The sequence below is a fragment of the Rhinolophus sinicus genome, linkage group LG11 (assembly GCF_036562045.2).
Source record: "Rhinolophus sinicus isolate RSC01 linkage group LG11, ASM3656204v1, whole genome shotgun sequence".
Lineage (NCBI taxonomy): Eukaryota > Metazoa > Chordata > Mammalia > Chiroptera > Rhinolophidae > Rhinolophus > Rhinolophus sinicus.
The window spans coordinates 61,586,441-61,604,279 of record NC_133760.1 but is presented as its reverse complement, the minus strand read 5'-3'; the positions used below and the strand labels follow the sequence as shown (position 1 = coordinate 61,604,279).

Genomic DNA, 17,839 nt, shown 5'->3' with positions numbered 1-17,839 from the left:
TTAGAACCATCATTGTGCCTATATTAAATGGATTAGTACCTAAAAACAATGAATACTCTTTGAAGAAATTTCTCACTAAAATGAAGAAATAAAAATGTAAGGCTGATCTGAACACAGAAAAAGTTTGCATCAGAATGTTTTTCATAGATATCCCAAAATCCATTAAGCACCATAAATACTTTGCGATATAATGCCTATTAGTAGAAGAAAACATGGGCATTGACTGGTATTTAAACTAAGAAAAAATATTCCTCTAACACATTTATCCCTGTCCCAAGGTAATAATCCTTGAATAGTTTAGCACATTTATATGTCTGCAAAGCATAGCAGATTTATTCCAACATTTTCCCACCTGGAAAAACTGGTTTGAAGCATCTCCCGCAATTGAAAAGCAACATTATGGTCTTTCTAGTACGTCATGTCACTTTTATAGCCATCACATACTCGCAGGAATGGGGCTGGGCGGTGGTGGTGGTAACTGTAAAGGTTCTGATGTAGAAATTGCAGATGGAGAGCTGGGCTCTTTGGTTGGACCTGGAGACGGGCAGAAAGGCGCCGGGAGAAGAAGCTGTCATATTTGCTCAGAAGAACCGCCAAATCAGAGAGCAGAGAAGCTTTCATTGGAGGAGCGCCTTCAACAGCGACTAATCCTGTCATATTGCAAGAAAATTGTAAATGTTGTCTCCAGAAATTGTCCGCCCACTGCAGTTAATCGAACATACACACGAACACAGACCCACTCTCCGGCTGTACCAAAGGCGCCGGGTGCAGAAACCCACTCCAGCGAGCTCACGCGCGCGCACGCACACACGTACACACACAGACACACACACACACAGGCACACACGCACACACGCCAGCCTGCGGGTTGGCCAGAGCCTTGAAACCGCAGATCCCATTAGGCAATAGCCACAGGCGCCGAAGTAGGTGTTGCTTCTCCACTATTTACTACTTTCCCAAGCACTTCGGTGAAGAGATGTGTGCCACCCAGCTCTCCAGTCAATCCAGATCTCTGTTCTGTTTTGCTCTTCAGATCCATCGTCTTGGTGAAAAGCAGGTTTGAAAGTCCTTTTGGCTTCTTGCGTGGTTTGGTGTGGAGGGCGGGGGCCGCGTCAGTTTCACTTCAGTCTAAACCGCGAAGGGGGTTCCTGACTCGCCAAGCGGCGGGGACCCGTGTGAGATGCGTGGCTCTGCTGGCGGGCTCTGCTCGGGTGCGCTGCAGCCCCACAGCTCTCGCCCGAGCCTCTGGGTCCGCTCACTCCCCGCCTCCCCCGCCCCACCCCTCCTGGTGTCTCGGCACCAATAAATCTTTCCCTTTTCTCATGCAAGATCAAGGGAGAAAGCAAGCCGGCAGCTGGCTTCGGACTCTGACCGGTGCTCAGCTTGCACAGGGGCAGGTCAGCCCCGAACCCGCGAAGGGCTCCTCGTTCCTGCCAGCCTGCACCAAGGAAATCGCAGCCCCAAGAAGCAGCTGGAACCAAACCATCAGCAGGTAAGACGTTCCGCGCTGCCCAGCTCTCGACTTGCCAGGGGCCCTGGCACTTGGGGTCCCTCCCAATCTCCAGAACCGGGAGAGGAGGGGTTGAGGGTCGGGAAATTGGAGAGTGGTCTTGCACAAGTACAGATTCTCAAACGGAAACTTTGGCGCCCGGGGCTTGGAGGACTGAGAGCAACGATGGCGGGTGAGGCAGGAAGGGGCAAATGAGGCACCGCGCGGGGCAGGGGTGCGCTTCCGCGGGTCACTGAGTCCCGCGGAAGGTGGAAGGCAGCCTAGGAGTCCCGCTTGCTGGAGGGAGCATTGCTCCCCCTTCCAGTCCGCCACCCCTGCACTGTCACCCGACGCCCTCCCTCCTCCTTCCCGAGATGCTGTCATGGAAAAGACAAGAAGAGCTTCGCCCTCTATTACCCCTCCGCTCCCTTACCGCCTGGAGTCTGGCCACCTCTTCCAGGCGTTGGGGGTGGAGGCCTGGCTCGCCCAGCTCAAGGTACCCCGGTTCCACTCTTTCGTGCTGCGGTCCGTGGACCACGGCCAAGGGGCAGAGGAGATAAGAATGAGTTAAGGGTCCCAGGACAGATGAGGGGGAACCCTTCTGCTACTCCGTCCCATTTCAGCTCCGCACGTGAGGTGGGCTGTCCGGCCTCAGCTGGGGGACAGCGTCTCAGCCCGGATTTGGCGAGGTCCCAGACCTTGCTGGGGCTTCGCCAACACCCACCTCAGGATGTGCCCTAGGCCACCCTGGTGGGGCTCGGGTTGTAGACAGAGGCTGCTGCACTCCCGATGTCCCTCGCGGTCCGCAACTGCGGACCTGGACGATCGCTCATAACTTGTAGCTCTCAGAGCCCGCGCAGGGTAGATCGCGCAGAAATCCCACCTGTACGCTCTGCGGGGAGCCCCTGGGCCACCTCCCACGGGGCAGTAGGAGGCTCGCCTAGGGGAACTCTCAGGAGATTCCCCTGAATTGACACAGAGAGCGGCGCACACACTCTGCCTCAGTCCCCCTCCAGCACCCGCCTCTCTTTCTCTCCTCTCCCGCCAGTCTCTGTCCTCTGAGCTGCCTTGAGCCACAACATTGTCCAAGGAGGGTCCACTGAGCTCACCAGTCCCAGGTCATGAGACTAGGGCTGTTGCCAGTATGGAAAGATCACCTAGGTGGGGAGAGACGGGAAGAGAGCAGAGAAATAGGTAAACACCTAAGGCAAGCAGAGCTGCACTCCGACCTTTCACCCCAGCCGCCCTCCCGGTGTCCTGATGTCAGATCAGCGCCCCAACGCGTCTGTGACGAAGTTCCCCGAGGGTTATAGCCTGCCAGCCCATGTGCGGCCAGCCCATCAAAAGAATGGCGCCTCCTAGTCTTCAAGCTCCAGAATCCCCCACATTGACTTTCTATTTCCCTTTCATCTCTTTTCTTTTTTTGGTTTGTTTTGCTTTTCTTGCTCTTTTTCTAAGCTCTGGGTGGCAGTGGGTAGGTGGCAGCCAGCTATGTGGTGTGTCCGTCCCCTAGTACACGCAGCCAGTAACACAAACACACGTCCCCACGCTCTCCTGCACACCCGCGGCGCTCCAGCGCACAGCCCTGGCTCTGAGACCCCGCGCGCCTGCGACCTCTGTCACCGTCAGGATCTCAGTCGCGGCCTAGGCTCCTTTGAGGACCGGGCCAGAGGTGAACGGGGCCAGCCCTGACTCCAGAGAGAAAGGGGCGACTGGAAGGCCCTGGGGACAAGCTGGAATTTGGGTTGGGGGTGTGTTGGGGGTTGCTTCTGGGAGGAATAGGTCCTGGCTGCTCTGTGTCCCACTGTGCGCAGAGCTGAGCAGTCTCTAAGACGCTGTGGGGCGCTGGCCAACACGTCCCCTCAGCCTCAAGCCAAAGCCAAAGCCCACCCGCGGGGTGGGGGCTGGCAGCCTCTTTCACAGGCCCAGGGAGGTCCAGATGGTGGGATCCTGGGATGGACCAGCACCTCACTTCGTTCATTCCAGGCCATTCTGCTTTACGGGCTTTGAGAGGGATCTGAAAGTGAAGTAACTCTTAAAACTTCTGATGCTCAACCCTGCAAGGGCCACACACTGCATTTTGTTGACAGTCTTATATGAGTATATGCAAAGCGTAAGGCAGGGAGATAAATATATTCTCATTGATAAGCACACAATGGATGATAATTCTACAGACAAGAAACCACAAACAAGCATGTGTGGGTATGTATGTGGGTGTGTGTGATCTTTGGAGTGGTAACAAGGGTACTGATAAACATAGAAGTAAACCAGTTCTTTTGGCCAAGAGGCTGTCACACTGGGAACTGTACTAGGCTGCAATTCAGGACGTGGCGTTTTGAGACTCTTATCAACTGGATGGAAGAATTTTGTGCCAATGATGTCGTGGCTTTGCAGGATTTGGCAGCCAAGGACTCAAAAAGCAATAAGTTAATGCCAGGCGATTTTTTTTAACTGTTATTACTATTATTAGTAATGTGTTCTGGTTGTGACAGTGCAGTAAGATAAGCAAATTCTCTTGACTCTATATGTTTTACTGAGCTAAACAATTATGCCAGTTAAAACTGAAAAATAAAACTTGACCCTAAAAAGGCATGGACATTCCAACCAAGTTCACTTCATGTTTTAAAACTGGATAGATGGGTATGGGGAAGAGTCTTGGGACCCAAAATTCAGGATGCTTAGTTTTCCTACAGAGGAAATAAGCCTGTTTGTTTATGTAGGTGTGCCGGGGAACATTCAGAGGGGGATCAGAGGGAGAAAGTAGGTGGATTTGAATATCCCTCTCATAGTTCAAGAGAACTATGTTGAAGAGAACCCAAAGAGCTTGTTTGCAGTTCTCAACTGTCTTCCGAGGGCAGAGCAGGGAGAAACTAGCAGTCAAACATAGGTCAAAGTCCCTTTGGGGTGGTCCCCAGTTTCTCAACTTTGGGGGCAGAGATTGCTATCTTCACATTAAAACATGGCTTCAATGTGATCCCATTCCCTTCTTTGCTGAGATAACCCACAAGGTCAAGGCAGCTGGATACACATTCAATGGGAATTTTCCAATTCCAGTTCCAGGGAAGCCAGCACCCAGGTTCAAGGGCACAGAAGGGAGAGGCAGCTTCAGAGGGGGAGAAGCAATCAACAGTCTCCAGCCTGCTGGGTGGCAGGGAAGGCCGGGAGGGCATGGCACCCACTTCAAGGGAGGAGGGTGGGTGGGCTCCTTAGGGGGCACATGTCTCTGACCCACAGCAAGGGGCAAAGTTTAAGCAGGTGCAAAAGATGAAGAGGAGGGGGCAGTAGAATAAAAGGAAATGAAGAGGGAATGGGAGAAAGAAAAAAAAAAAAAAAAAAAAAAACCCAGGGTAGGACTCTGTGGGTATGCTGTTAACAGGCCCCACGAGTGCTGGGTCCAACCGTCAGCACACATGTCAGCCCTTGTTCAGAGAATGCCTGGGAGAAAATGCCTATCATAATTGTCTAAACTTGACCACTCAAGCCCAGTTTTTTTGTTTTTCTTTAATTTTTTTTTATTAAAATATAGCTAACATACAGTATTGTGTGTCAGGTGTGCACCATGGTTATTCAACATTTATAGACCTAAAGAAGTGCTCACCATGATATGTCCAGCAAGCACCTGACTCTGTACAATGTTATTACCCCTCTCAATCTTCTCTTAGTCTTTCTTCCCTTTGGTTACCCAGTTCCCCTGAAGGACTGGTTTTCTTCATTTAAACATCTTAGCAGTGGTTGGGCATTGTATGAAGTGGACTCTCAGTGTGATTTTCCTCAGCGGACTCCTACCGTGTTTCCCCGGAAATAAGACTGGATCTTATATTAAGTTTTGCTCCAAAAGATGCGTCAGGGCTTATGTTCAGGGGACGCCCTCCTGAAAGATCATGCGAGGGCTTATTTTCCGGTTAGGTCTTATTTTCGGGGAAACACAGTATCTATCAAACACTGTCATTAGCCTCCTCCTGATGGGTAACACCTGGCTGTCAGTCCCTATCACGTGTCCCCACTTTGTCTCCCTTCAGTTCATTGAGCAGGTGGGGACTGCTTTGATTAAAGGGCATGGGAGTAAGCGTACTGACTGCATACGCCACAGGTCAGCTGGGTCCCGTGGTGGTAGAGGAGGTGGTAATTTTAATGGTGTGTGTTACGTGTGGGGCAAAGGGAACAGGCCCTTTTCCCTTAGAAATACATTTTCAAAGAGTGTGTTCTAAGTCCCTGGCACTGTCCTAAGTACCTTATATGTATTGTATCATCGGTTCCGTCAGTGCTTTATCCCCACTGTTTAAGATAGTGTCTGGCACATCCTAGGAGGTTATTACGTATTTGTTGAATGCGTGACTAGATGAATGAATTTTATCATTGCAACACTCCTGTGAAGTAGAGGTTCTTTTCTCCATTTTACAAATGAGGAAACCAGAGTTCAGAGGATCGAGTCATGGCCCCAGTTCACCCAGCTAGTCAGTTGTAGCCCCTGGATTCAAACACAAGCCTGTTGGGCTCCAGTCCGTCTTTGGCTGTGACCGGCCACGTGAACGGTAGCACTCATCTGCCCTGTGTTTGGGGCAAACTGTGGTGTTCAGAGTTCAACAGCTTTCTCTCCATCCTTTTTATTCAACTCTGCGTATTCTTGTTGGATCCCCTAGACCCTGAGCGAGGAAGACTCAGTGCCAACGAGGCTCGTTCTGATTAGTCAGTGATTGCCTCTGGCAGAGGGAACACAAGGGCGCCGAAATTACCTGGTATCTTGGCAGGCGCGGTTTCCACCTATCGCTATATTGGGATTTTCTTTGTCTGGTGCAAAAGGATGAAAGCATCCTTTTGATTCTTTCCAGTGGAACTTGTAATAAGTGTTCAAGTGGATGAAGAGGCCTTGCCAGCGTGGCGCTGCGAACCGAGAACTGCGCCCAATCCCACGTCCAGTCCCGCGGCTTCTTGGTTCTGCCACGCGAAATGTGTTCCTCTCCTTTATTCAGCTTGCTGGTGCTTAAGGGTCTGTGTTTCAGTGGCAGCTTTTCATTTTAGTTAGAATTTATTATCCACTTTTGCTTTGAAAGGCATAATGTGACTTGGAGAAACTGCTCTCAGCAAAACAGGGTGAGGTAGATTCTGGCTGGTTTGCCTCCTTCCACACTTTATATATTCTTGTCTTTATTTCATTTCCCTTCCCCCCAACCCCTCCATGTTCGAGCTCCTTCTTTTATACTGTGACCTAAATATACAGTCCTCTTAACTGGTGCCGTTACCATGGTAATGTTTCATGGTAGATAAGGGTACACACTAAAAAATCAGTTTCTTTCATTAGCAATGGAATTCCTTCCCTCTTCCTCTCCCAAATCTAGGCTTTCACGGAATGATGCCCTCTGGTGTTCAGTGACAGGAAGCGCATTACTTTGGATAGGTCAAGAACATGTTTTTAAAACTTCGAATTTCAATTTCAGTTACAATTTGAAATGGGAAAAAAGCAAGAAGACTTTTAATTAGTATATTTTTAAACAAAGAGATTAGTAGAAGAGATTCATTGCCTGGGCATATTAAGTGCTGTTTGTTATGTAGAATTCTAGAAAGTTACGGGAAAGGGGGATATATATACACTTACGTGTTTAACATTGTTGTGAAAATATTTCTGTGGAGACAGAGAGATTCCATTGAGATAGCCCTGGAAGAAGAATCTAATGGAATCTTCTATATGTTTAAATCTTTAAAACTTCAAAATGGAATTATTTAGAACAAGAACGTTTTTCTTCTGTCTCCTATAGATTATATATTGTATAGTATATATTATTATATATATTACATTATATTATATATCATATGTAACTTGTTGTTTTGTTATGAGAGAACCTTGGAAGTTTTACTCTATATTATTGTATGAATAGTAACATGAGTCTGCACATTATTGTTTGTCACAAATTACATAACAAATTAGAAGTGAGATTGATATGCTATAAACATGTCTTCCTTCTTCCTTGTTCCAAATGCTCCTGTCACCATCTAATGGCGTCACCGAGTCAGACATGTCTCTGAGCCTTGTCTAGAATCCATCCCTGCCTCTCCATCCACAGGTAGTCTAACTGGGTTCTCACGTCCAGTCTTCCCCTAGTGCAATCTGTGCCTCACACTGCCAGACTGACCTTCCTAAGATGCAAATCTGAACATGTCATTCTCTTATGAAAAGTTCTTCACTGTTTCTCAACTGTCTAAGATAACCTCGAAAATCACACCCACAAGAGATCTTCCGTAACGATCAAAGCCTTTTGGCCAAGACCTGTCTATGAGCTGCTTCTTCATTGCCTGGCTGCACAAGGAGATAATACACGTAAACAGCTTAGAGTAATGACTGGTACAGAGCAAATGTTAAATAAATATCAGTCAGTATGTTTCTTTTCTCTCTTTATTCTCCTCCTCTTCCTCTTTCTCCCGCTCTTCATCTAATGTACTCTTAGTGTAATACTGATGAGCACTGGTAAGCATCACACTTCTACTAGCCATCACCCCAGTATCTTCCTGAGAAGATATCTTCATGACTCCAAAGTTCACCTGTGCCCTCTCCTGTCTGGTGTTCTGTCTACGTTTCCATTACTCATCTAGCTGGACTGAGCTCATGGCACTCTTCCTCTTGGTCTCTCCCAGCCCTGGAGGAGAAGTTCTTGAGAAGCAGGGGATGGCCTTCAGTGTGAATGGGGTTACATTTTGCTGTTACTGTTGCAAAATGGTGATGCACTGTGATAATCCCCAGTAACAGACTGATCTAATACCCCCTCTGGGAATAGGAAAGCCATGATGATTTCTCCTGATGTTATTGCTCACTATTGGTCATGAGGCTAATTCTTCCACTTTAATAAAGCCAGGCAGCTTTCCCTTACCTCCCCAGCTATGCCAAGCCAATAAACAAGATGGAATAATAGAGGAAGACAAGCCTATTATTCCTTGATTATTTAATTAACGACTAAGGAGCTCTTTAGAAGGAGTGAGATGGGTAGCTCAAGAATTACCTGAAGGCTCCTTTTCCCTACTCTTCATAAAAGCTACGCATGAAATAATTTGATGGGTAGAGGGAAGAACATAAATTTCACATCGTTTCATATTGTTGAGCACAGCTGCCTTAGCACTACTACAGAGGGAAGAGGCTTCTACCATCTGACCAGCAGGAAAATAGAATATGATAGCAAAACTCTACTTAATTATGTTCTCTGGAGAGCTGCAAGGCATTTGGTTTCATTTTAAAGAGAAGATAAAGAGCAGCCCCGGGGCCAAAGTGTTTCCCAGGCCTGCTTGCTGTTTTTCTTGCTTCATCCTCAAAATTACTTTTCAGTCAGATTTTATCAGTGGACGGGGCATCCATGTCTTCATGTGTCAGGCTAAATATTACAGACTTTTTTCTCCCTTGAATTTGTCCCGAAGGTGCCATAGCGGCAGGTGATGTAGATTTCATTTCTATTGTCTCTGTTCAGTGGGTGTCATTCAAAGGTAAACAAGGAGTCACAATTTTGCTTTTATTTTCAAGTGAGAGTTGACTGGATATTTTCCATGACTGGATATTTGCATGATAGGGGAAAATTTCAGAATTTTGAATGAGATACTCTTTTGTGACGATAGCAATGACAACAGAAACAATGAAATGGCAGCTACTGTTTCTTGAGTGTCTACCAAATTTAGGACCTGTGCCATTTCTTTACTTACATTATTCCTATACCTCACGCCAACACTTTGTGGCTGATGTTTGTTATTTTTTCTTTGTGCGTGTAGAAATTGTGCTCGTTAACATCAAATAACTTGCTCTTGTCCCTTTGGGCATCAGTCTTCCATCTAATGTCAAAGGTAAGTTTAAAAAAATGTGGGTTTTGTTAGTTTTGTTTTATTATGCCATAAACAGTTTCTTTAAAAGAATATCCCATTATATTATTTGATATCTAACTCTGATAACGCCAAGGAAAAAGAAAGAGGGAAGGAAAAGGAATGGAGGACTCACATCACACTTTGAGTCAGTATTCAGAAAATGTGAAATCATGATAGAGGAATCAGTTTCAGGTGAGACTGAGAAACCTGCCTTGGCTACTTACCTCCTAGCTTAATCTCATTACAGTCTTCACATTGGAAGATGCTTTCATCTTCCTTAGTCCCTGGGGAGCTCTTTCTAGGCAGAGGGGAAAGAGTCAGTAAGGCTTCCAGCGATGGCAATTCTAAGATATAAAATATGATTTTATGAATGTTTATAAAACATATACATGTGGGGACATTTCTGTTCACTATAAAATCACCGTGTTAGTAAAATATTATTTGATCGATTTTATAGTGTTCTGTCTGTTCCATTTCTCTGCAAAAGAGTTGTTATTCCTTAACATTAACCTCTGCATTGCAGATGGAAAACAAAAGGCCAAAGGAGCTCATTAGTCTGCAGGATGGACCATCAGTGGATTAATTCTGTTCCTGGTTACTGTCCACTGTCAGCTCTGTTTGTTTCTTTGTCCCAAGTCTCCTGAGAATCATGAGTGTCTATTGGTAAACGAGAATACGAGCTAATTCTTTACAATTAATTGAAAGTTCACACTCTTACCTTTCAATATCAGTCAATATTTTTACATACTGACACTTTTAATCAAGGATTATCTTTCACAGGGGAGATACAACAGGGCCCTAATTAATTAAAGTGATAATTGCTCCTCTCCCTCTCAGTTTGTTAGTTACATAACACGTTCTTCAGGAAATTCACATCCTTAGCATTCCTCTATAAAATCCCCCCTATTTGTAAGGAGGTTCCTTGGCTTCCATCTCTGTAAGATGTTACTGGAAATTCAAATTAGCTTTTCAAGCAGGGGTATCGAAAAGGAGGTCCTATTTATTTCCCAGCAAGTTTCCATCATCAGACAAAATAAAATGACATCTTTCTATCATTGAAATGTTCAGCAAGACTCCTGGGGGGTCATCTTCATGGAAAAAAAGGTTGTCAGATATCTCCCCTTTGATGTTCACTGGCTTATTTTAGCTGCTTTATCACAATGCAAGTTTCCATGGTCCGTTCCTCTTGGATCTTTCTTCCGTTCCTCAGTCCTCGGCTACTTAATTGCTCCTGCTTCCCTGCGGCTTCTTCAGTGCCTAAGGTATGTTTTATTTTCCCTCTGGTTTAGTCCCATCATTTTTGTAGGCATTGAATCTAGAGAGTTGGCTATAATTGGCAGCCCTGCTTTCTTCTCCTTTAATAGATATCACTCTAATTCCTATATTTTGGCACCTCTTGGTGTGAGATGCATTTTCAGAAATAATGTATGGCGACTAAATCCATTAGCTGACTTCCCTAAGACGTAGGAATCCTGGATCATTGAAATTACTGCGCCATATATTGGTCAGATTTTCTAAAGGTCGTTATCCGAGTTTGCTTTTTTTACATTAAATTAGTGTAACTTGATCATTCCACTTGCAGCAAATATCTGACTACTTTTAAATTATTTTTTTTCTCCCAAACTACCATGTGCTCGTACTTTACTTTTCCAATATAACTGAAAATGAAGCCATATCAATTGCTTAATTATCTAAAATTCAAACTGCCTTTTTCCCCATGACTACGTATAATTATTGAACGATAGCTTTTCTTGCTGCAGAAGGTTTTTTGTTTTTTTTAATAGACTATTTTTTAGAGTAGTTTTAGGTGCAGAGCAAACTGAGTAGAAAGTACAGAAAGTCCCCATCTACCCCTGCCCCCCAAATATGCACAGGCTCCCCCACTATCCACATCCTGCACCAGAGACGTCCATTTGTTACAGTGGATGAACCTACACGGACACGTCACGCTCACCCGACGTTCCCAGTTGACAGGCGTTCTCACTCTTGGTGGTGTACATTCTATGGGTTTCGACAAATGTGTCATGACAGGCATCCACCATTATAGCATCTATCACAAAGAGTAGTTTCACTGCTCTAACAATCCTCTGTGCTACCCTGTTTATCCCACCCTCCCTCCTAACCTGTGGCGAGCACTCATCTTTTTATTGTCTCCATAGTTTTGCTTTTTCCAGAATATCGTACAGCTGGAATCATACAGTAGGTAGCCTTTTCAGATTGGCTTCTTTCATTTAGTACTATGCATGTAAGTTTGCCCCATGTCGTTTCATAGCTTGATGGATCATTTCTTTTTAGCGCTAAATAATATTTCATTGCATCAGTTTTTCTTTGGTGTTTTCATTACATCAGTACATGTTTTTCCTTACTTCTTTTTAAAAATTATTTTTCTTTTTTTTTCAGTTACAGCTGACATTCAATATTATTTTATATTAGTTCCAGGTGCACAGCATAATGGTTAGACATTTGTATAATTTATGCAGTGATCTCTCCGATTAGTCTACACCCACCTGGCACTATACGCAGTTGTTGCAACTTTATTGACCATATTCGCTGTGCTGTATTTTACATTCTTGTGACTATTTTGTAACTGCTGATGTATACTTCTTAATCCTTTCACCTTTGTTTACCCAGCTCCCCAGTGCCCCTCCCCTCTGGCAACCATCAGTTTGTTCCCTGTATCTATGAGTCTGTTTCTATTTTGTTCATTTATTTTGTTCTTTACATTCCACATATGAGTGAGATCATATGGTATTTGTCTTTCTCAATTTGACTTATTTCTCTTGACACAATACCCTCTAGGTCCATCTATGTTGTTACAAATGGTGAGATCTCATTTTTCTATGACCGAGTAATATTCCATTGTATAAATGTACCACATCTTCTTTATCCAATCATCTATCAATGGGCACTTGGGTTGCTTCCATATCTTGGCTATTGTAAATAATACATAGGGGTGCATATATCTTTTTGAATTAGCGATTTGGATTTCTTCAGGTAAATAACCAGAAGTGGAATTGCTGTGTCATTAGGTGGTTTTATTTTTAATTTTTTGAGGAACCTCCATATTGTTTTCCAGAATGGCTGCACCAATTTGCAATCCCACCAACAGTGTACAAGGGTTCCCTTTTCTCCACATCCTCGCCAACACTTGTTTGTTGATGTATTGGTGATAGCCATCCTGACTGGTGTGAGATGATATCTCATTGTGGTTTTAATTTGCATTTCTTTGATGATTAGTGAAATTGAGCATCTTTTCATAAGTTCTCTTTGGAGAAATGTCTATTCATGTCCTCTGCCCATTTTTTAACTGAATTATTTGGGGTTTTTTTTGGTGTTGAGTTATGAGTTCTTTATAAGCTTTGGATATTAAGCCCTTATTAGATATATCATTGGAGAATATCTTCTATTCAGTAGGCTGTCTTTTCATTTTATTGATGGTTTTCTTTGCTGTGCAAAACTTTTTTGTTTGACCTAGTCCCATTTGTTTGTTTTCCTTTTGTTTCCCTTGCTTGACGAGATAGATCAGAAAAAAATATCACTGAGAGCAATGTCAGAAAGTTTACTGCGTATATTTTCTTTTAGGAGTTTTATGTTTTCAGATGTTTAATTAATTAAATTAATTGAAAACATTTAAGTCTTTGATTCATTTTGAGTTTATTCATCTATATAGAGTAAGAAGGTGGTCCAGTTTCATTTTTTGCATGCATCTGCCCATTTTCCCAACACCACTTATTGAATAGACTATCTTTCTCCCACTGTATGCTCTTGCCTTCTTTGTCATAGATTAAATGACCATATAGGTGTGGGTTTATTTCTGGGCTCTAATGCCAGTATCAGGCTGTTTTGAATACAACAGCCTTTTAGTACAGTTTGATATTAAGTAGCGTGATACCTCCAATTTTGTTCTTTGTTCTCAAGATTGCTGTGGCTATTTGGGGTATTTTGTGGTTCCTTATAAATTTTAAGATTATTTGTTATAGTTCTGTGAGAAATGCCATTGGTATTTTTATAGGGATTGCATTGAATCTATACATTGCTTTGGGTAATATGGACATTTTAACAATTTTAATTCTTACTATCCATGAGAAGAGTATATGCTTCCATTTATTTGTATCTTCCTTAATTTCTTTCTTCAGTGTCTTATACTTTTCTAAATATAGGTCTTTTTACCTCCTTGGTTAAATTTATTTCCAGTTTTTGTTGTTGTTGTTGTTTTGAAGCAATTGTAAATGGGATTGTTTTCTTAATTTCTTTTTCTGACAGTTCATTATGGGTATATAAAAATGCAACTGATTTCTGAATATTAATTTTGTATCCTGCTACTTTACTGAATTCACTTATCAGTTCTAATAGTTTTTTGGTGGATTCTTCCCTTACTTCTTGAATATAAGTTGTAGCTATGCATCAGAAAGACCTTCTTCATTTCATCATGTATATTATTTTATTCTTGTACAGTATTGGATTTTCTCTAGTCCTACGTTTTCATTTTTTTAAATTCTGGAACTTTCCAATAGAAGATGCAAAACTCATGTTCTGAATTTTTTAACTGTATATCTTTTTTTCATTTTCCTTTAACGCACCTTACCTTTATTTCGGTACTTAAGTGAGAAAAGAGCATTGTTGCTTGACGTCTAGTGGTTTTTGTTTAACTGTTTTCATCTTCCCATTATTATATTTTTCACAAGATTTTTTTTTAAATTCAGGTAAACAAAAATTTTGCACGTCTTTTCTGAAAGACTTAAATGGTTAGTTTATCTAGTTTGGGCAACTCTTCTGCTCCTGTAAGTCTGTAAATACATGAAGAGGGAAGAAAAGATATTGCAGAGCTGTGTCTTTTCCATTTCTCTTTCCCAGTTGATCTTCCAAGCTCCAGCAGTCACACTCATGATGAAGCTAAGTAAAAAAGCCAAAAACTTACCCAAGATACTTCTCCTGACCTCTATATGGAGCGCTATAAATCTTAATTTGTTTGACCAATAGCAGGTAGCATATTCTTATTTCTATTTGCAAGGTAAGCGGCGTCTTAAGAGGTTGTTCAGCACGCATTTGTGTTGTGCCCTTTCCTCTCTTCTGTGCCCTTAAGAAGACTAATGCTGTTTGATATATTGGTCGAGTCATTCCAGCTATTTAGACATGGCCTTTGCCCTGGGCAGCTAGTGGTTCCCACTTTTAAACTGACTTTTAATATCTTAGCTTGGGTCCATCCTTCAATCTATACAGGTACTTTATATTCAACTCCTTTGTATAATGAAATCATCATTGATTTGCCCTGGTTTCATTAGAAGAAACCTGCTCCACATGGGCAAGATTTGTATTTTTCAAATTCTTCTCAGCATTGAATCTCATGCCTAGCTCTGTTCTTGTCACATAGCAGGGCCCAATAAATGTTTTCTTAATGATGATTTTTATGCCACTAGTCTGCTAGCAAAGTTTCTTACCACCCTAATCTGCTCCTCTGTTGGTTTCATAGTAGCAAGTCATTATTTTCTGAAATAGCTCAAAGAAACTCTCTTTCTTGGTAAAAAAAAAAAAGTCCTTTCCGAATAAATCTTCCCTTCTGACAAACTTTTCTGCTTTTGAAACCAACACTTCATCTAAGCCTGAGCAAAATTTTCTACGGTCTACCTTTGTAGATATATAGTAGTATTTTTACTTTATTTAAGTGTAATCTAATTACTATCTAGGACATGAACTTATAAAGGGATCCACCAAGTTTGTTTTTATGTGTGACATATCTTGAAACAAATTTTAGCTGGCACAGATCACAGACCACTTCCCCCCACCCCCCACATTGGGATGGATTCTCAGTACCCCTGGGATATATGACCAAAGATGGAGGACACTTTACATCACGAATCTAAGTGCCATTGTGGATAGTTTGCCGTACTCTAGCTTTGGTCTTGTGCATAGAATTGAAGTATTCATTTATTTGTTCTTTTATTGCTTCATTCAGTAGATATTGCTGAACACTTATTCTGTGTACACTCTCACTGTCAGGCAGTAGAAAGTAGTGGTTAAGAACATGTACTTTGGAGACAATTGTACCGTTGTCAGTTTACCTCTAGTTCCTTCAACCTCATATATTCAAAAATTTAATGAAATGTTCAACATCATCTAGTTTGGCACCTTTATTTTACTGTTAAGGAGACTGTGACCAAGAAATAGTAATGAGTTTTCCCATGAGTGACAATGACTAGAGGTGATAGAGCCAGGAGTTGGGGTCTGAACACCCTCATACCCAACCCATTGTCAATTTTTCTCACTCCCACCATGACTACCCCTATGAAATGTTCTGTGTGATTATTTCTAATGTGAATCCCTCCTAAGAAAGAGCAGAGGTTAAAAAAATAAAATAAGATAACCTGTTCTTCTTCCTCATTTGTGTGGGACTTCTGATTCATTTGTTATCTCCCCACTTCTGTTTTCCCTGATGTTTTACAAAGGGTGTCTCTTGGTTTAGTGGTAAGATTTTGTTGGAAAGGCTGAGGTTCAAACATGAGTGATTGTCAAAATTTAATGACAGATATGACATGGTGCCAACCTATCAGAACACGGCTCAACCATGATGTCATTATTCTGGGTCCCTGCTAAGAATTAACCCTGGTTCAATGAACTACTCCAGTCTTGAGAGTATCTACTTTCCTGCTTTCCGGAAGTTCTGGAGACCTCATCTATTTAGTTTTGCTTAATTGCATCTAAGGAATTAGGGTTTTCATTAAATCTTGCAGTATCTATTTGGACCAATATTTTTTTTAATAATGTTGATGCTTATAAAAAGATCTCAACTCAACCTTTTAACTTGACATAATAAAGAATAGTTGAAAACAAATTATACAATGTGTTTTTTTCTCTGAAGATGTACAGCAACTTTTAAAAAGCAGAAGGACGTATAATGGATGAAGCCTTTTAGAAAACAGAATTAAAATCCACTTCTTTCTTCTGCTTCTCCATTTCATGAGGACATTAGGAAACTCTGTTGTCACATCTCCTGCCAAATTGGCAAAAATTGTCCATGCAGTATCTTTAGAATAAGAAAAAAAGACAAATTGGAAAGCTGTAATTTGATGTCATCTCTCCTAATTGTCGATGTACTTTTCTTCCAAATAGCAGATTACTTCATCTTGAAGTCCTGATAACCATAAATATAATCAGCTTTGACACAAATGTTTTCTAAATGAAATGCCCATTTTTTCCAACTTGTCTTTTTGTTTTATATCGGAGGAAAGTGGAAAGGAGAAGCGACTGGTAGTAAGTTGAGGAATTGGTGTTGTCTGGGACACTGGGCATTTCATGGTCCAGAGAAATTCACAATGAGGTGACAGAATGCTCTCTCAGACCACTGTCACTTACATTGGAATGTGATGTGCTCCTGGGGAATGTTGGGAAGGCATTTGCAAAGCTATTTTAAGAGGTGTTTGGAACTGTGAGAGGACAAGGAAGTATAGGAGAACATGCTAGAAGTCTTGTTTGTAAATACTATATTCTCTTTAGGGGCTGTTCAGTGACAAAATCAAAAGGATGGGTTGTCAGGAAATAAATCTGCTTATCTAGTCTCACTAGAGGAAAATTCCACACAAAATGAAGACCTGAAATTAAAATGGAAACATTTCAACAAAAATCACAAGAAATCATGTTTGTTTATTTGTTTTGTGTTTCTCTGAGGCGAGCACCCCAAGCTTATCAACCAGCTAGTACCATTAGTTGGTATCAGTAAACAATCAATCACAAGACAAATGGGACTTTGTTTTCAGTGAAACCATATCTGAGGAGACTGAAAGCTCATTTGCTTCCACCTTTTTAGAAAATGTTTCACACATCTTCATAAAGGCTCAAAGAACAAAGATTTGGACATGAATGACAATCTTTCTTTGGCAGACGGCACCACCTTAACAATCGAGAAAAGGGAGAAACAGATTGGACCCCAGTGTTTTCCACCTTTTTCATCTGTGGAACCCGTATGGAACCCAGGTCCCCAAGGGAACTGGAACAGAGCTTGCTCACAAGATAAGCAGGACTCCCTTCAACTCCATCCTTGTCTGTAAAAGAGCGCAAATTCCAGAGATTAAAGGGGACATTATCTATCATTAAAACAGAAAAAAAATTCATCACTCCTGTCAGGATGATTCTCATCTCATCATTCTGTCTTCCCACAGTCTTCAGTCAGTTTTTGTAAAGAATGCATGTGTAAGTGCTTTATAGGGGACAGATATCGATACATGGGAAATATTTGTTTATTCATTTATTCTTCAACATTTATTGCTGCAAAACTAGGTACAACCGTGTACTCTGCTGGACATCCAGGATACAGAGATGATTAGTCATAATCCTACCCTCGCTGTCTGTTCTGGGAGATAAGGAAAGGAATAAATAATGATACACGATACACAGGTGCTGTAATAGAAGTGTTAGGATTCTTTCAGTCACAGAGGAGAAGGGGAAAACTAACCCAGCTGAAACCTGGTTTAATTGAGCATTTAAAGAATGAGTTGGATCGATGGGATATCTTAGTCAGCTTGG

The 17,839-nt window shown here is 42.3% G+C and overlaps 1 protein-coding gene across 2 annotated transcripts in view; it reads left to right on the top strand.

Moving 5' to 3' along the window:
* The first annotated feature begins 615 nt into the window (after positions 1-615).
* Positions 616-17,839, top strand: part of CHRM2 (cholinergic receptor muscarinic 2) — a 127,717-nt gene continuing 110,493 nt past the window's right edge. The window contains exons 1-2 of one of the 2 annotated variants that reach the window (XM_019750621.2): positions 616-1,057; positions 1,330-1,492. The gene's annotated coding sequence lies outside the window, so the exon portion shown is untranslated. The remainder of the gene's footprint in view (positions 1,058-1,329; positions 1,493-17,839) is intronic. The other variant, XM_074315330.1, reaches the window with a different exon arrangement.